Here is a 19,447-nt window from a genome sequence, read left to right as displayed (position 1 = left end):
AACATTTATGAGAGACACAAATTACCATATTTCTAGTTCATTTTGTTACCAGTGTTCTCAAAACATGGTATCCAGCTCCTGAACTGCTAGAACTGAAGGGCTGGCAAGGATATCCAGTTGTGTCTAGTGTTTATGCTTGCCATAAGGAAAATTGCAATGAGAAAAAGACTAAAATAGTACCAGGATTCAGTTGTCATTTTATGTATTTAGAATGTTCTTTCACCACTTTGAACATATTGCGTGTTCCTCAAGCTTCTTACAACCAGAAAGTCTTCCAAATAAGAAATGTGAGGTTAAAGCCTAAAATAATCTCTTCATTTTGGATAGGATATAGCTGCTCTCACCGAGGTAGGACCTCTTTGGGCTTTCTAAATTTCTAAAACTTTTAAAATAATTAGTAAGGCTATTCTATGCAGGGTTTCCATCTGGACATACAGAATGAAGTTTTCTAATATTGTAGATTATATTTGACATTCCATACATGGACTTCCTATGTGGGGAGACTGTGTTCCCCTGTCTTCTTAACCTGAGCATTCCTGCCCAGGAGACCTAGTTGAGTGGCATTATACCTTGGAGAAGAGAATGTTTCCTTCTTTTTCACTGTCAGTAATATATTATTGTGCTTATTTTTAATGCAGTGCCTTGTACTTACTTTTATATAATGTTTTGCTGAGTGCTTTAAAGGCTGATATAAGTAGAAGTGAACAACAGCCTGAGAGTGTTGAGTGAAATAAGAATATTTGAAATTGATAGCTAATTCTAGTAGCTTATAAAATATTTTTACATTGAGAGATCTGTGTCATTTTAGTATAACAGTACTATAATCTAAATTGTATTTGATTACAAATCAGTGATTTTTGAGCCCCAGTTCCTAGTTGGAGTGGAATTAGTGGTATGTGAATTAAGGAAAATGATTTGGGTTAAAACTGGATAAACATGCCAGTAAATAGAAGAAGCAGTTTTATGATGAATTAAATAAGATTGATTAAAAAGTTTCCTTTTGTTAGTTATATCTGTACACTTATGAATGCAGAGAAAATACATATCTTTTGAAAATTAAAAATATCCTTTATAGGTTTTTTAAATATTGATTTTAAATGTTATATTTTAATGGAATGTTTTACTAAAATACATTTCATATCATAATATATACAAAGAAGAATTTAATGAAGCGTATCATCCAAAGATGACTTGGTGTTTCCAGGCTTTTTCACCTTCAAAGAAAAAGTCCTGTTTTTAACTCTGCAAGAACAGTTTGTAATTCTGATATTTCTGTGTTCAAATTGGTTACTCTTTATACACAAGAGGCATATTTTTTGGTAGGTTTTCATATAAAATTGTTAGTGCATGTACAGATCAAAGACTGTCTTCCTCTATCTCTATTTCTTGATGCCTAGAGGCTACAACTTTGAACTTTTTAGCTGATTTCTTTTGTCACTGAGCTCCATATCATTTATGGTATGCTTATGTGGCTGATTTCTTGATTGTTCAGTTTTAACCGTTATGGAAGATGAGGATTTAGCTCTTTTTTCCACTCTACCCCTACTTTCTCTCTCTCTATATATATATACACACACTTCTGATCCCTCAATTCTCCCAACATAATTATATTAATATTTTTATTAAATCAGTATTAATTGACCCATTAGTAAATTGTAGTTACCTTTTCCATTCCTCTGTTTTTATTTTCTTGGAGGTAATAATTGTTTGCTGAGTTTTCCATATATACTGCTTATCAATAATTCAACCCCCAAAGTCTCTACTAGTTTTTTAATTCACCTTTCAGTATGTTTATCCAAGTTTATCAACTTGATTTTCTTGAAGAGGTTGCTCCTGGGACCTTCTCACTGTCCAGGATAGACTCATTATTCTCCATACCTGATACACACTTGTCACCATCTTCCTGAGAGTCACTTTTGCCTTTCTTATGGATTGCGTCTTCTAGTTCCTTTATCTCATATCTTCCCCTTTTCTATTTTGCCCCTTTGTTACATGCTCAGAGGGCAGCATGTCCTTTTTTTTTTTTAATCTTTCTAAGAAAAAGTGTTTGTGGTAGATTAGTTTTATGAAACCTTATAAACAAGTCTGAAAATTAATTTTAACTGTCCTCACACTTGATTGATAGTTTGGCAAGGTAAAGAATTTTAGGGTGGAAATGTTTTTAGATGCATCATTTCATCGTCTTTTATTTTTAGATGTCATCATTGAAAAGTTCAAAAGGACTTTGATTCCTAATTCTTGACATGTGATTGTGGTTTTTTTCCTTTGTCTCTAGTGTTCTGAAATTTCACAATGATGTGTCTTAGTATACCTCTGTTTTCATCTGTTTCACTGTGTGCTGTATGCCCCATTTAGTCTAGCAACTTACTGCTTTCAGTTCTGGAAAATATTAAGTGTTTCATTAATGTTTTTCTCCCTTCTGTTTTGTATATTCTTCTTTCTAAATAATTCCTCTTATTTAGATGCCCTCTGTTAGTCCTCTGACTTTTTTCTCTTCCGTCTTTCTACCTCTGTACTTTTCTACGCTTTTTGGTATTTCCCCAAATTTATCTTCCATGACTTATATTGCATTTTTTATTTCTACTTTTGCATTTTTATTTTAGAAGCTCTTTTGTTTCCCCTGGATGTTCCTCTCCTACAGCAGTCTTGCTCTAGTTTGATGAATACAGTGTTTTCATATTCCTCTGAGGATTTTAATGATTGTTTCCTTCAGCCTTAAATAGTTTTATTATTACAAGTAGATTTTACCTTTTTGTTTAGTCTGGTTTCTGTCACTCAGCGTCTGAGATCCCAAGGTTAATATCAGTAGCTCATTCTTTTTTCTAAATAAGCATGACTTTTAATGCATTTAACATTTATGTACCCTTAGGAACATAAAGAATCAGGTTTGTTTTTTTCCTTTCCTTAAAAGAATTTTAACCAAAAAAAAAAAAAAAAAAAGAACCCAGTTAAAAGCAAGTAAAAGTAGAAAGAGATATATAATGAGAAGTCAAATTTTCTACTTCAGGTCTGTTTCCCACGTCAAGCACTATTAGTATTTTCTTATATGTTCTTACATAAATATAAACACACAAAAGCATATACAAATATGTAAGTGTGTGTATTACTCCTTCCCCACCTTATTTTCTTAAACAAATGGGAGCTCGGTATACTCACTTTTTTTTTTTTTAACTGTAGACATTTCATTTCTGTAAACATGAGTACAGCCCATTCTTTCCACAGGTATATATATTATAACTGAGCATACATACTATGAGTATATATATTATGACTTATTTAACCAGATTATTTCTCATCTTTTGCTTTTATAAACAATGTAGCATTGAAAATCCTTGAAGATACATACTTTTTAATTTATGTAGAAGCTGCCCCAGTGTGTACCCCCAACTCTGTTACCAAACAGAGTTTTTGACCTCTGCATTTCTCTTTGGTTAACATTAGTATTTCACTTTTATTTTGATTAGCCATCCTCTGTTTAGTTCCACTGATCTTCCCATTTATACCTGAATGAGTACTACCCTGTTTTAATGAACACAGCCTTAAAATATATTTTAATGTCTGATAGGTTCAGTCTCCTTACATTTCTCTATAAAAGGGTCATTTAAAAAATATTTTTAGGACTTCCCTGGTGGCACAGTGGTTAAGAATCCGCCTGCCAATGCAGGTGACACGGGTTCGAGCCCTGCTCCGGGAAGATCCCACATGCCGCGGAGCAGCTAAGCCTGTGTGCCACAACCACTGAGCCTGCGCTCTAGAGCCCATGAGCCATTACTACTGAGCCTGCGTGCCACAACCACTGAAGCCCACACGCCTAGAGCCCGTGCTCTGCAACAAGAGAAGCCACAGCAATGAGAAGCCTGCGCACCACCACAAAGAGTAGCCCCCACTACCTGCAACTAGAGAAAGCCCATGTGCAGCAACGAAGACCCAATGTGGCTGAAAACAAATAATATAAATAAAAAATAAATTTTTAGGACAACATTTTAGATTGCCTTAATGACAGATTGACCAGCACAATATAGTTATGCTCTCAGTATATAAATCCATCACAGACCTTGGAGATATTGTGGATTTGGTTCCAGATCATCACAATAAAGCAAATATCACAAGGTGAGTCACATGGATTTTTTGGTTTCCCAGTGCATATAAAAGTTAGGTTTACACTATACTGTAGTCTAGTAAGTGTGCAATGGCATTATGCCTGCATATCTTAATAAAGAAATATTTTATTGCTAAAACATGCTAACCATCATCTGAGCCTTCAGCAAGGTGTAATTTTCTTGCTGGTGGAGAGTCTTGCCTCGATGTTGATGGCTGCTGACTGATCACGGTGGCCATGGCAGTTTCTTAAAATAAGACAGCCATGAAGTTTGCCCCATTGATGGACTCTGCCTTTCATGAACCATTTCTCTGTAGCATGCAGTGCATTTGACAGCAGTTTACCCACAGTAGAAGTGCTTTCACAATTGGAGTCAGTCCTCTCAATCCCTGCCGCTGCTTTATCAACTAAGTTTATATAATATTTTAAATCCTTTGTTGTCATTTCAACAGCCTTTACAGAATCTTCACCGGGAGCAGATTCCATCTTAAGAAGCCACTTTCTTTGCTCATCCTTAAGGAGCAACTCCTCATCCATTAAAGTTTTATATTTGTAACAGATAATGAAAAAGTTTGAAATTTTGCAATTACCAAAATGCAACACAAAGCCACAAAGTGCAGTAGCTCATTTTTTTTTTTAATTTTATTTATTTATTTTTGGCTGCATTGGGTCTTCCTTGTTGCGCTCAGCCTTTCTCTAGTTGTGGCGAGTGGGGGCTACTCTTTGTTGTGGTGCGCAGGCTTCTCATTGCTGTGGCTTCTCTTGTTGCGGAGCACAGGCTCCAGTGGTTGCAGTGCGGAGACTCAGTAGTTGTGGCGCACGGGCTTAGTTGCTCTGCAGCATATGGGATCTTCCCGGACCAGGGCTCGAACCCGTGTCCCCTGCATTGGCAGGCGGATTCTTAACCACTGCGCCACCAGGGAAGTCCCAGTAGCTCATTCTTAACAGCAGAGAACTAAAACCATGGAACTCTGTTTGCATGTATGAGCTTCACTGTAGCCATTCTGTGACTGGATTGTTTGGGGGTAATACCTGATCTTGATGTCTATGTCTTTCCACTTAGGCTGGTCATATTCTCTAGAGAAGACTCTTCATATCTGCCTGGAAGGTAAAGATGTGAAGGGTAAAGGCTTTTGATAGTCAAGAGGGAGAAGCCGGTGGAAGGTTTGTCTCATCATTCAGTAATCCCGTTTTCCATATGATTTCATTGTCCTTTGTCCAGCGACACTTCTTACCTTACTCTCTCCAGATCAACCCCTAGTTTTCAGTCCTGCATGGGTGAGGGTGAGGGGCAGCAAGTACCCTGCACGGAGGGTGGGGTTGAATTATTGATAAGTAGTATATATGAAAAACTAAGCAAATAAATATTAACTTCAAGAAAATAAAAATACAGGAATGGAGAAAGGTAACTACGGTTTATTAAGGGATCAGCTAATGAATGCTGACCTAATATTATCTGAGTCTCCTCATTGTAGTTCCCCTTACTTCATGTACCTTGGGCTGCTAATTCCTCAGTCTTTGGAAGATTTTGTTTTGTAAATGAAATGATTTTCTGCTTTTCCTGTAGCTTGTTTAGAGTTTGACCTCTTGGGTCTGCTAAATCAGTTAATCCTTTATCCCTATGTTTTACAGCTTCCAAAGTCAATTTATCTCTAATTCTCCACATCTTTGTGCCTTTAAAAATAAAATAAAATTACACACACACATCTTTGTTACATTTTAGAGAGATTTTAGGTGAGAGCAAAAATAGATGAATTCAGTTTATTTTAACCTGGAAATACTGATATTTGTCCTCTTGAATAAAAATATTTGTTCATTTTACTTTTGTTTTTGTATTTAATATTCTTTCGAGCTTGACACTTAAATTTGTCAAATCCAAATATGCCAAAATGTTGGAGCCTGTCAGAGAGAAGGGTTTCTGCTTTCTAACCATGTTTATTTTTAATTTTTAATTATACCTTGGGTAAAAGGGTCTGTGATGAACACCCTTCAGCTTTCCCTTCCGAAAGAAGATTGTTTGCTCTAAGAGCCACTACAGCCATCCATGCTTTACTTCAATTTTTCAATTTGAATTTTTCTCTAGACCTCTTCATAGTTAACACAAGAAATTAACAAGAGTTGGTTCCTTTGGCATACTGGTGCTATTTCAAACTCAAAGTAATCCCCAGGTGACTTTGTATTTTACTTTGGTATGTGTCAAGTTGTTGATTATACAAACTTTTATCCCCAATCAGAGCTGAAAGCTAGGTAATATAAAGGAAAAATAATTCAGAGCGTTAGTTAAACACTTATTAAAACATGTGTTGAGTACCTATTGTATACAAGGCTCTCTACTGGGAGCTATAACGGAAGAGAAAGCTCTTGTCCTTGGAGAGGTTATCATTTAACAAGGAGAAACAGGGAACAAGTATGAAATACTTAATGAATGCTGGAAAACCATTCTTTCTGCTTGTTTAACTAGATGTTAGTATTTAAAAATAATTAGGAAAATTAATTATGAATGTATGTATTCCCTTTGGATCTTGACTTCGTTTGTTAGACATTATAATAATCTTTTTTTGGAATTACATAATCTAGAGCGACATAATTAAAATCTGTACCTGTTATCACTCTTACTTCAGTATTTCTTGAATTCTTGATAATTGTTTTTATCCCTAAAAGATTACTTTAAGCAAAGAATATGAGAGAAAAAAGAAGGTCAGTAATTTGCAAAAAAAAGAAATGTTTTATATTTAATGTATTTTTTTTCTTCAGATTTCAGTACGTACATTTGATTCCATGACTGTTTGATCTTTCACCGTTCAGGGAGAAAGAGAGAATAAGATAGAGTGGTGAGAGAAGTATCTTAACCCACCGTTGATCTGTAGCATCCAGCATCCCTGACTTCAAAGAGTTTCTAATGGCCATTTCTGACTATTAATCTGGAGTTTGATTTCAGTTGTCTTTTGTTCTTGCAGGCATTTATTTTAGGCATTTATTTTAGTCATCTGCTGCTCCTGAGCATGTTAGTACTGGCAACTTATTTTCTTCCATCTTCCTGAACTTTGCAGCTGCTTCCAAGTTTCACAAGGATATTTCTGATTCCATTACCGTGTCTGAACGCTTGGCATGGCAGTAGAAATGATGAGAGATGGCTGGTGTTGACCACTAGAAATTTGTGGCTACTCTTTCAGGGCTAAAATCATAATAAAGTCATACTGCAGAGTGGCAAGACTGGGACTAGGAATTGCGTTTTCTCATGCCCAGTGTTCTCTCCAGTGACCAAACTGAATCGTTTCATGAGTTTTCTTCATATCTGCCACTTGTTGAAATGCAGGCCCTCAGTGACAGAACTCATGTCATCATATCCCTGTGCTTTTGGACAGTCCCTTGCAAAATGTTCTGATTTGTTACCCTTTCAGTCGCTTGGACATTTTCCTTCTTTCTGTTTAGGGAAAATATTGAGAGTGTTTTGTAGAGGGATCATATATGGGAAATAATCTGTGATTACAGCTGGGAAAGATGAGCATGGTTTGGAGCCAATCATTTACGTTTATTATATGTAAATATGATGTACATATTTTTTTTAACTATTGGCTTACCACTGGTCAGTCTCTTAAATTTTGGGGCCTCATTTTTTCTCATCTTTAAGATGTATAAGAGGGTATAAAACTTATACCCTTCAGCTTATGGCAATTTTTTGACACTGAAATGGGATAGAAAATGTAGGAAAATGTAATGACAGTGGTATGCAGGCTTGATTCAGTGATGGAGGAGTTGTAAAGAGTAAGGGATTTAAGACTTTTATACTGACACCACTTGATGGCTTTGATTAAATTAGCATGTGTGGGTGTGTTATACGAGCAGAAAAGCCTAAAAGAGCTTTTACAAAAGGGGCTCCTTAAAGCAGCAATAGTAAGAAATTCTTGCTCAGTCACTTAGTACAAATAGAAAAGATGGTCTATTTTGTTATTTTACAGTTGTGAGAGTAATACAGTATTATAAGAGAGAAGAGTTCTCTAGCCTGATAAATATTTATCAAGAATCAATGTAGAAATTCTTAGTCATCTTATACCAAATACCCTGGAGCTACATGCAGAAACTACAGTTTTCATTGTGTGTGTGCATGGCTAACAGTGGAAGGTAAGTTGTTTTCATTTATTCCCCCAGTGGCTTGGAGGCTTTGTTTTGAAATTTATAAAGGTCGTGATTAAGGTAAAAATGGGAAAAAAATATCTGATTTGTAGAATGAACATGTAAAAAATTAAGAGCAACTGTTAGTGAGTTTCATTCATTGTAATGCTTAACTCTAGGCATTAAAATAGTCTCATCACTTAAAGTGCTCTTGTTAAAATTATGAAAAGGTATTATTTAATGTGGACTGAATAATGGACTGAAGCCATGGACTGAAATGGCTTACTAGGAAAGAAATCCATGATAAAAAATACAAACTAATACATAAGGCATGAGGTATTTAAGGGATGAAGTGTTCTATATAAGGAGCTTATCTTTGGAGAGACAAATCCATGACTTGAGAAATGAGGCTAAGCATTTTTGCCTAATAAAATCTTGTATATAAGGCTACTTAATTTTATTAGGTAAGGTGGTTTTCTTTAATCCTTATAAGTCTGTACAGAAACCTCTAGGAACCTTCATGATATTGACTTTCCAGATATACAGTTCATAGTTTGAGCAGCTCATTTGTTCAGTCATTGTTTTGTTACACAGGTATGCATAAATATATTAATTTGGTAACAATTTTAAGATATTACCAGAGAGAGCCAAGAGCCCTTTTAACTAACCCTTCTTTCAATCTCTGCTCCTTCCCCAGGGGTAATACCTGTTATACTTTGCTTTATATCTTTCCAGACCGATTCCTGTATATTTGCATATTTGTACCTGTGGAAAAGATAAAGTTTTGTGTGCTTCATTTCTCTCTATATGACACAATACTATCTTTATGACACTTGCTGTTTTCCACAGAAAAACGTGTTTTGGAGGGTTTTACATGTTAGTGCATATAAAATCACACTCTTCTTTTTTTTTCGGTATGTGCGCCTCTCACTGTTGTGGCCTCTCCCATTGCGGAGCACAGGCTCCGGACACGCAGGCTCAGCGGCCATGGCTCACGGGCCCAGCTGCTCCGCGGCATGTGGGATCTTCCCAGACCGGGGCACGAACCCATGTCCCCTGCATCGGCAGGCGGACTCTCAACCACTGTGCCACCAGGGAAGCCCAAAATCACGCTCTTTTAACGGTTGCAGATTATTCATAGGATGGGGATTTAGGCAGTCCCCTGATGAGGAACATTGAGGCTATTTCTGTTTTTCCCATGTTTTCCAGTAACATCACAATGAGCATCCTAAAAAGTTGCCTCATTAGAAGCAATATTACCAATTATCATGATGATCTTTCACTTGATGATAAGTTGTGATGATGAAGGTTAATAGAGTTAAAACTGATTTTTCTTTTTAATTAGAAACATTACTTGAATTCTGGTAATGGTGGCATGAAGAGGCTGGCAGTTCCCCTCTGCAGAAAGTAAATAGAAAACCGGACAGAATTGTCAAAAACATCCATTTAGGGGTATTGGAAATTGACCAAAGGTAGTTAAAAAAAACTTGATCTTGCACAACTGTTAGGGCTTGGGGTGAGAACAGTGTGAGTCTGTGGCCTTCTGGCCTGGGCCCTTCCCAGATACCTCCTCAGGCATGCCCTGCTGTCCCCACCCCCCTCAGCTGATGAAAACTGAAGCTTTACCAGCTTGGGACTAGCTGAGAGACCCAGCAGCTTTGCTGCCAAAGAGGTGGCCGTGGGGGAGTAACTTGATTCAGGGAAGGGAGGAGTGAGAGGGGACACAAAAACCTGTGGCTTTGCAAGTACAGAGTGGTGGGTTCAGATGGAAAGAGAGGGAGAAAACCTGCTGCCTTGCTAGCTCAATGCTGTGGACCTGGTTTAGGGTGAGCAGTGGACCAGAAGAAATTTAATAGAGAAATCCCAGAAATGAGAGAACCATAGAAGGGCTGACGTAAGTTCTCCATACAGCTCTGGTTGACTGGAAGCTACCTATGTGAAGGGGAGACCCAAAAAGTTCAACCCAAAGGAGACTAGAGAACTGGCTGCAGTGTTGAGTGCATTCCCCAGTCTATACACAAATCAACTGGCAGAGGCTGGACGTCTTACAGGCTTGAGATGTTTGACCACAACCATTGCCCAGGTCATTGGCTGACCATTAAGCTGTACAGACATAGGCACACCCACTGGGAAGCCAGGCTAAAATATAAAAGTAAGAATTAAAAAACTGAACAGAGACGTCCCAACTGCATACCATGTAGGGAAACTGATTCTTCAGTTCAAGTCCATTTAAATTACAAAAACGACCCAGCATCTCTGAAAAATAAAGTAAATTGAATTACCATAATATATTAAAGGTTCAATTTTCAAACAGAAATTGCTGGCCGTGGGAAAAAAAATAATAAAACCTAGGAAAATGTGACATAATCACGAGAGTCAGTGGAAACTGACTGTGAGTGGGCTTGATGTAGGATTTAACAGAGACTTTGAATTGGCTGTTTTTAATATGTTCAAAGAATTAAAGGGCAGTATATTAGCAACACTTAATAGAGAGTCCCAATAGAGAAACAAATTAGAAAAGAAGAATGAAATAGAAATTTAAGATTTCAAAGTACAATTATTGAAATGAATAGGATAGGATTTATTTATCCAATAAATTTGTTATTGGGTAGGCTCAATAACAGATTTGAGATGTCAGAGAAAACTTGAAGATCAATGAAAAGTACTCACTCCAAAGAAGAGAGCGAGAAAAAAAATATTGTGAAAAGTGGACAGAGCCTCAGAGACCTGTGGGACAATGTCAGACATTTCAACATAGATGTAATGAGAGTTCCAGAGAGAAAGGAAGGAGAGAAGGGACAGAAAAAATATTTGAAGAAATAGTGGCACCACACCCCCAGATTTGGTGGAAAATAATAAAAAGGGTTCCAGTAAGATGGAGTAAGCACACAATACCCCGTCTCTTCCACTGAATGCGGCCATAAACTGGACAGCATACAGGAGTAGCTATTTGCAGACTCTGAAAAGTCAGTAGTATCAGGCGGGTTAGAGAAGACAACCAGAAATTTAAGTACCATTGAATCAACGGTGAGTTTACTGTTCTTTTGTTTTGCTTTGCTTTGTTATCCTTGGACCTAACCCCAAACCTAGAGCATCAGAATGGACAGCTAGAACTCCAAAAACCTGTTGGTTCTGGTTTAAAGAGCAAGATGCTCAACAGGAGTGCAGAGATCAATCAGTCTGTCTCTGTCTCTGTCTCTGTCTCTCTCTCTCTCTCTCTCTCCCCCCCTCCTCCCCTCCCCCTCTCCCCCTTCCCCCCTCCCCCCCTCTCCCCCCTCCCCCCCCCTCCCCCCCTCCCCAGCCCCCAGGAAGTCCTTTGGCAGCAGTGTTGAAGCAGCTACAAGAGCTAACAGGAGCATAACTAAAACTCCAAAACAAGAAACCTTCCTCTTCAATTGGAGGATTGTAGTTCCTGTCTTTTTTTTGTGGGGTTTTTTTTTTTTTTTTCCTCTGTTCTCTGGCTGCCTGAACCAGGTCATGAGCCCATTTATAGAAAGTACACTGCAGAATGGGTTAAATTATGCCCCAGATTTCTGGAGGGTCAGTAAAGAACATCCCAGAGAACCCAAAATGCCAGGCAGATTGCAGAGGAGCTTTGGAAAGAGACTTCTTAAAGTTGTTATGCACCCCTAGGCTCATCCTTGAGAGGTGCATATGTGGATCTGACCCTAAAGAACACATATAGATGTTTAGTACTGAAATACCAATAGACCACCAACTAAGTCCCAGACTGGCTAGTGGGTGGTACATATATGGGACTGATCCAAATAACACTGTGGAAATTTTGAAGTTTACTGATTTCTTATAAAGTTAAATATACACTTACCATAGGTATTTACCTAAGAGAAATGAAAACAAGTTTACAAATAAGGGAGCAGATAAGCATGGACAACTAAACTAAAATGGCATTGGTACCTTAGAGGGTCAGAATTTAGCTGAGTCAATTGCTTGCTGAAACAAAAATATCAACACTCTTCCTAAGATTTCAGCAAGACAGTATTTATTTATTTATTTGGCTGCGTTGGGTCTCCATTGCTGTGCGCGGGCTTTCTCTAGTTGCGGTGAGCAGAGGCTACTCTTCGTTGCGGTGCGTGGGCTTCTTATTGTGGTGGCTTCTGTTGTCGTGGAGCATGGGCTCTAGGCTCGCGGGCTTCAGTAGTTGTGCCCCACAGGCTCTAGAGCGCAGGCTCAGTAGTTGTGGCGCACGGGCTTAGTTGCTCCGTGGTATGTGGGATCTTCCTGGACCAGGGCTTGAACCCACGTCCCCTGCATCGGCAGACAGATTCTTAACCACTGCGCCACCAGGGAAGTCCAGCAGAATCTTATATTATTAAAAATGTACAACATACAGTCCAAAATTCCTTGGCATATGGAGAACCTGCGAAACCTTAACTCAGATGGGCAAAGATAATCATGAGACACCAATACTGAGATGACAGAGATGTGGGAATCATCTGAGAAAGATTTAAAGCAGGTTTTATAAGTATGCTACAACAATTAAGGGTGAGCTCTCTTGAAACAAATGGCAATATAGAATGTTTCAGTAAAGAAATAGGGAAAAGAGAAACCAAGTGGGAAATTTGGAACTGAAAAATACGGTACCAGAAAATTCACTGGACAAGCACAATAGCAGGATGGAGATGACAGTCCATGAACTTGAAAGAAGATCAGTAGAAATTTATCCAAATTGAAAAACAGAGAAAAAATAGTTGAAAAAAAAAATAATGAGAAGAGCTCGAGAGACCAATGGGATGATACCAGGTCTAACATTATGTTTCATCAGACACCGAGAAGGAAAAAAGAAAGAATATGGTACAGAAACAAGTGTTTGAAGAAGTAGTGGCTGAAAACTTCCCAAACTTAGTGCAAGACATAAATTTGTCTTGTAGACTCAAGAGGTTCATTGAACCTTAAGTGGCGTAAGTCCAGTGAAGTCATGCCCAGAAACAACATAATGGAATTGCTGAAAACAAGACGAAGAAAAAAATACAGAAAACAGAAAACTAGTAATAGAGTAACTATTTGAATGAATGTGGATGTCTCATCAGAGACCATAGAGGCCAGAAGGAAGTGAAACAATATTTTAAACATACCAGGGGTGGGTGTAAATCCACTGAAAGTATTCTCCAAGAACCTGCTGCTTTTTTTTTTTTTTTTTTTTGGAGAGGACTTCTCTCTGAAAGCATTGCACATAATAGAAAATTGTTTCTAAGTAAGAGTGCCAGGAAGTTACACTAGCTGCTTTTGCAAGGCATTTACTTAGTTCATAGTAGGAAGATTGATAAGTTCATTTAAAATGGTAGTTCACTTTCCTTTCTGAATTAAACTTGTCATCAGAGGATGACAGTACAGAGTGGGTCAGTTAACATTAAATTAGGGGGAAAACCCAACTATGTTCATTAAAAAAAACCATTGTTTTTAAGGTAGGAAAATTGTAATAAATTGCTGTTTTCGAGATTCATTTTTCACTGAGACTTTAAATAATTAACAGTAGTCACGATGAGAGATGGATGGTTGAAGAGATTGAACTGCAGAATGTTAGGTAAAGCAGAATATTTAGGATTTATGTTTTTAGTAGATCAGTCATTTAAATTTATTGTATAACCTCATGAGTTATATCAATCTCATTTCTTTTTTACAGATAAGGAAATAAGTGTGTAGTTAAATTTTTCTTTAATGCTATACTGGAGAAAAAGATTAAAATTCAGAATTTAGCTCTGTTTTAATCACTTTTTGCTGCACATGTTCTCAGCATTTATATTGATATGTCTTTATGAGGCAATTCATTATTATTATAACAAATAATGAAATGAGGACCTCTTAATGGAGATGTAATTGATACAACCTGTTTATAAAGGACAGTTTGACACTATCTGACAATTGAAAAATCACATATCCTTTGGTCTAGCAATTCTACTCTTAGTATTTACTTACTTAGTCTGCTGTTTGATTCTTTTTTAATTTGACAGTATTGTTTTTAACTGTCAGTAACTTTTTCTTCTCTGGTTGCTCCATTATCTCCCTCTTAGCGACCTGTTCCTTTATGAATTCAGTAGCCTCTCACATATCTTTGAGAATGCTAATAAAAATTAAAGTTCTATTCTCAGCACCATCTGTTTCCCCCGTAGTTTAGTTTGTTCAACTTTGTCCCTTGTCACTGATGTTTTTCTTCAGATGTCTGGCAATCAGTAATGGTTGGTTTATATTTATAAATGAAGGACTAGGTTGATTAATCCAGAATATACCTCTGTGAGGACTTCCTCTGTAGTTGTATAGGCTGTCCCCCCACCCCCCAGCCCTCTGTCTGGAATGGCGGGCTTCTCCTTCAGATATCTAAGCAGACACCTAGTGAGCAAGTTGGAAACCCTCAAATAGCTAAATTAAGAAGGAGGAGGAATCTACCCTGGCATTGGAACATATTGGTACAAGGCTGTAAGTTGGAAGAACAGAAGGGGAGAAGGCGGGGCCACCCCTAGAAGTGTTAGGCAGTGTGGTGAGGGGAATTTTTTGGTTATCAGAATACCTGAGGAACACTGCAGGCATTTGGTGGAGAACAGTCCTATGCAAAAAGGATTATGCCAATAGTCTCCTGTTTGAGAGACACTGCTTTAGAGCATTCACTGTGGGATAGTCTCCCTTCCCCCTCCCCTCCTCATCTAGTGTCTTTTGTGAAGAACCAGATGCACCTCAGCCTCTCTGCTCTTTGTTTAGGCCCCACATCCATGTAAGGAACCCTTCCCATGCGCCCACTGTCTCTGGAAAGAAGTCTGTGGCACTTAGGCCAAAAAGTGTGCCCTTGTGTATGGGATTCCTTAATTGCTATGAGTGGCTGCCCATCCACTCACTGTGCCTGCCCTTTTCTTTTGTTGGCTCCAGGCTTAGATTTTCTCTAAGACTGCTTTGAGAAATACAACTCCATGTTTTGTTTCAAGGTTTTAAACATTGATCATAAATTCAAGATTTTCAGTAGGGTGAACTGTTTGGTTCTTTGCACTGGATTGCCTTCCACTGGGTGTCTCCCATTTTATCGTCCCACCGCTCCCATCAAAGAAACAGTTAACCTTTTACTCCTTTCCAGTATTCACTCAGTGTTAATAATGCACTAGAAGGTATTGTTGCAGGAGTTGCCATGTATTCTTTAGTTGCAACAACCCTGTAAGAATAGGTAACTATTGCTGTTCCCCATTTAACAGATGAAAGAAACTGAATTGGAGAGGTTGTCATATGCTCAGGTTTTCAGGACTAGTTAAGTGGTAGTGTCCAGGCTTTTAACCACTATGCTATATCACTTAATTCTCTGATTCCTTCGTAGTGTTCTTATCATCATGCTTTATTGATTTGTTTACACATTTTGGTCTACTCTGCTAGATGTAGTTTTTGGAGGAAAGATAGTGTGTCTCTATTTTCTTCCACATCAACCATCATGCCTGGCCTATAAGCACTCGGCTAATGTTGAGTAAGTTAGCACATTTAAAGTTTAACTTTCTTCTTTGATTCAATATAACTAAACTAGAATTTCGAGATACTATTTTGAGAACTAAGGTAATTGACTGCATATTGTCCTTTTATAGAAAACAAGTGTTTTTATTGACCTAACGATTTAGATGAACTCTTGCTGTCAAATCATTCGCGCGAGTCATGTGTCAAAATTTAATCATAGGGCTTCCCTGGTGGCGCAGTGGTTGAGAGTCCGCCTGCCAATGCAGGGGACACGGGTTCGTGCGCCGGTCTGGGAAGATCCCACATGCCGCGGAGCAGCTGGGCCCGTGAGCCATGGCCGCTGAGCCTGCGCATCTGGAGCCTGTGCTCCACAATGGGAGAGGCCACAACAGTGAGAGGCCCGTGTACCACAAAAAAAAAAAAAAAAAATTATAAAAAAACCTAACTTGATCCAAATTTTTTTTATTTTTTATTTTATATTGAAGCATAGTTGATTAACAGTGTTGTGTTAGTCTCAGGCGTACAGCAAAGTGATTCAGTTATACATATATCTATTCTTTGTCAAATTCTTTTCCCATTTAGGTTATTACAGAATATTGAGCAGAGTTCCCTGTGCTATTCAGTAGGTCCTTGTTGGTTATTTTAAATACAGTAGTGTGTACATGTCAATCCTAAACTCCCAATCTCACCGTTCTGCCCTGGTAACCATAAATTTGTTCTCTAAGTCTATGAGTCTGTCTGTTTTGTGAATAAATTCACTTGTATCATTTTTTTTAAGATTTCGCATATAAGTGATATCATATGATATTTGTCTTTCTCTGTCTGACTTACTTCACTTAGTAAAATAATCTCCAGGTCCATCCATGTTGCTGCAAATGGCATTATTTCATTCTTTTTAGTGGCTGAATAATATTCCATAGTATATGTGTACCACATCTTCTTTATCCATTCATCTGTCAGTGGACAGTTAGATTGCTTCCATGTCTTGGCTATTGTAAACAGTGCTGCAATAAACATTGGGGTGCATGTATCCTTTCAAAACAGTTTTCCTCTGGATATATGCCCAGAAGTGGGATTGCTGGATCATATGGTAGTTCTATTTTTAGTTTTTTAAGGAATCTTCATACTATTCTCCATAGCAGCTGTACCAATTTGCATTCCCACCGACAGTGCAAGAGGATTCCCTTTTCTCCACACCCTCTCCAGCATTTATTGTTTGTAGACTTTTTGATGGTGGCCGGTGTGACTGATGTGAGGTGATAACCTCATTGTAGTTTTGATTTGCATTTCTCTAATAATTAGTGATGTTGAGCATCTTTTCATGTGCCTGTTGGCCATCTGTATGTCATCTTTGGAGAAATATCTGTTTAGGTCTTCTGCCCATCTTTTGATTGGGTTGTTTGTTTTTTTGATATAGAGCTGCATGAGCTGTTTGTAAATTTTGAAGACTTATCCCTTGTTGGTAGCATTGTTGGCAAATATTTTCTCCCATTCTGAGGGTGGTCTATTTGTCTTATTTATAGTTTCCTTTGCTGTGTAAAAGCTTTTGAGCTTAATTAGGTCCCATTTGTTTATTTTTATTTCCATTACTTTAAGAGACAGCTCACAAAAGATATTGCCGTGATTTACATCGAAGAGTGTTTTGCCTGTGTTTTTCTCTAAGAGGGTTATAGTATCCAGTCTTACATTTTGGTCTTTAATCCATTTTGAGTTTATTTTTGTGTATGGTGTTAAAGAATGTTCTAATTTCATTTTTTTACATTTAGCTGTCCAGTTTTCCCAGCACCATTTATTGAAGAGACTGTCGTCTGTTGTATAGTCTTGCCTCCTTTGTCATAGGTTAATTGAGCATAGGTGCATGGGTTTATTTCTGGGCTTTCTATCCAATTCCATTGATCTATATTTCTGGTTTTGTGCCAGTACCATACTGTCTTGATTACTGTAGCTTTGTGGTATAGTCCGACATTACGGAGCGTAATTGCTCCAACTCTGTTTTTCTTACTCAATATTGCTTTGGCTGTGCGGGGACTTTTGTGTCTCCATACAAATTAAAAAATTTTTTGTTCTAGTTCTGTGAAAAATGCCATTGGTAATTGGATAGGTGTTGCATTGAATCTGTAGATTGCCTTGGGTAATACGGTTATTTGGACGATATTGATTCTTCCAATCCAAGAACATAGTATCTCTTTCCATCTGTTTGTGTCATCTTTGATTACATCAGTGTCTTATAGTTTTTGGAGTATAGGTCTTCTGCCTCCTTAGGTCAGTTTATTCCTAGGTATTTTATTGTTTTTGATGCGATGGTAAATGGGAGTGTTTCTTTAATTTCTCTTTCTGATCTTTTGATGTTAGTGCAGAGAAATGTAAGAGATATCTGTGTATTAATTTTGTATCCTGCCACTTTACTGAATTCATTGATGAGCTCTAGTAGTTTTCTGGTACTGTCCTTAGGATTTTCTACGTATAATATCATGTCATCTGCAAACAGTGATGGTTTTACTTCTTCTTTTCCAATTTGGATTCCTTTTATTTTCCTTCTTTGATTGCTCTGGCTAGGACTTCCAAAACAATGTTGAATAAAAGTGGTGAGAGTGGACATCCTTGTCTTGTTCCTGACCTTAGAGGAAATGCTTTCAGCTTTTCACCATTGAGTATGATGTTAGCTGTAGGTTTGTTATATATGGCCTTTTATTATGTTTAGGTAAGTTCCCTCTATGCCCACTTTCTAGAGAGTTTGTATCATAAATGGGTGTTGAATTTTGTCAGAAGCTTTTTCTACATCTATTGAGATGATCAGATGGTATTTATTCTTTAATTTGTTAATGTGGTGTATCACACTGATTGATTTGTGGATACTGAAAAATCCTTGCATCCCTAGTATAAATTGCACTTGATCATGGTGTATGATCCTTTTAATCTATTGTTGGATTCTATTTGCTAGTAGTTGAGGATTTTTTCATCTATGTTCATCAGTGATATTGGCCTGTAATTTTCTTTTTTTGTGGTATCTTTGTCTGGTTTTGGTATTAGGGTGATGGTGGCCTCATAGAATGAGTTTAGGAGTATTCCTTCCTCTGCAATATTTTGGAATAGTTTTGGAAGGATAGGTGGTAATTCTTCTTCTCTAAATATTTGATAGAATTTGCCTATGAAGCCATCTGGTCCTGAACTTCTGTTTGTTGGGAGTTTTTTAATCACAGTTTCAATTTCAGTACTTGTGATTGGTCTGTTCATATTTTCTGTTTCTTCCTGGTTCAGTATTGGGAGATTGCACCCTTCTAAGAATTTGTACATTTCTTCCAGGTTGTCCATTTTATTGGCATATAGTTGCTTGTAGTAGTCTCTTATGATCCTTTGTGTTTCTGTGGTGTCTGTTGTAACTTCTTTTTTTCATTTCTAATTTTTTCGATTTGAGGCTTCTCCCTTTTTTTTTTGATGAGTCTGGTTAAAAGTTTATCAATTTTGTTTATCTTTTCAAAGAACCAGCTTTCAGTTTCACTGATCTTTTCTATTGTTTTTGTCTCTTTCACTTATTTCTGCTCTGATCTTTATGATTTCTTTCCTTCTACTACCTTTGGTTTTGTTTGTTCTTTTTTCTCTAGTTGCTTTAGGTATAAGGTTAGGTTGTTTACGTGTGATTTTTCTTGTTTCCTGAGGTAAGGTTGTATTGCTATTAAGTTCCCTCTCAGAACTGGTTTTGCCGCATCCCATAGGTTTTTGGATCGTTGTGCTTTTGTTTTCATTTGTCTCCAGGTATTTTTTTATTTTTCTCTTTGATTTCTTCAGTGATCTATT

At 37.5% G+C, this 19,447-nt stretch overlaps 1 protein-coding gene across 3 annotated transcripts in view; it reads left to right on the top strand.

Moving 5' to 3' along the window:
• The window catches only part of MPP6 (membrane palmitoylated protein 6), a 109,383-nt gene that overhangs the window by 21,468 nt on the left and 68,468 nt on the right, over positions 1–19,447 (top strand). The window contains exon 1 of one of the 3 annotated variants that reach the window (XM_032642743.1): positions 8,170–8,221. The exons of the other annotated variants lie outside the window; for them this stretch is intronic. The gene's annotated coding sequence lies outside the window, so the exon portion shown is untranslated. Of the gene's footprint in view, positions 1–8,169; positions 8,222–19,447 lie in introns of those variants that run through there. 3 annotated transcript variants of the gene reach the window in all.

Source organism: Phocoena sinus, chromosome 9 (assembly GCF_008692025.1).
Source record: "Phocoena sinus isolate mPhoSin1 chromosome 9, mPhoSin1.pri, whole genome shotgun sequence".
NCBI lineage: Eukaryota > Metazoa > Chordata > Mammalia > Artiodactyla > Phocoenidae > Phocoena > Phocoena sinus.
Note: the sequence above shows the minus strand (reverse complement) of the source record. Positions and strands in the feature narration are given on the sequence as shown.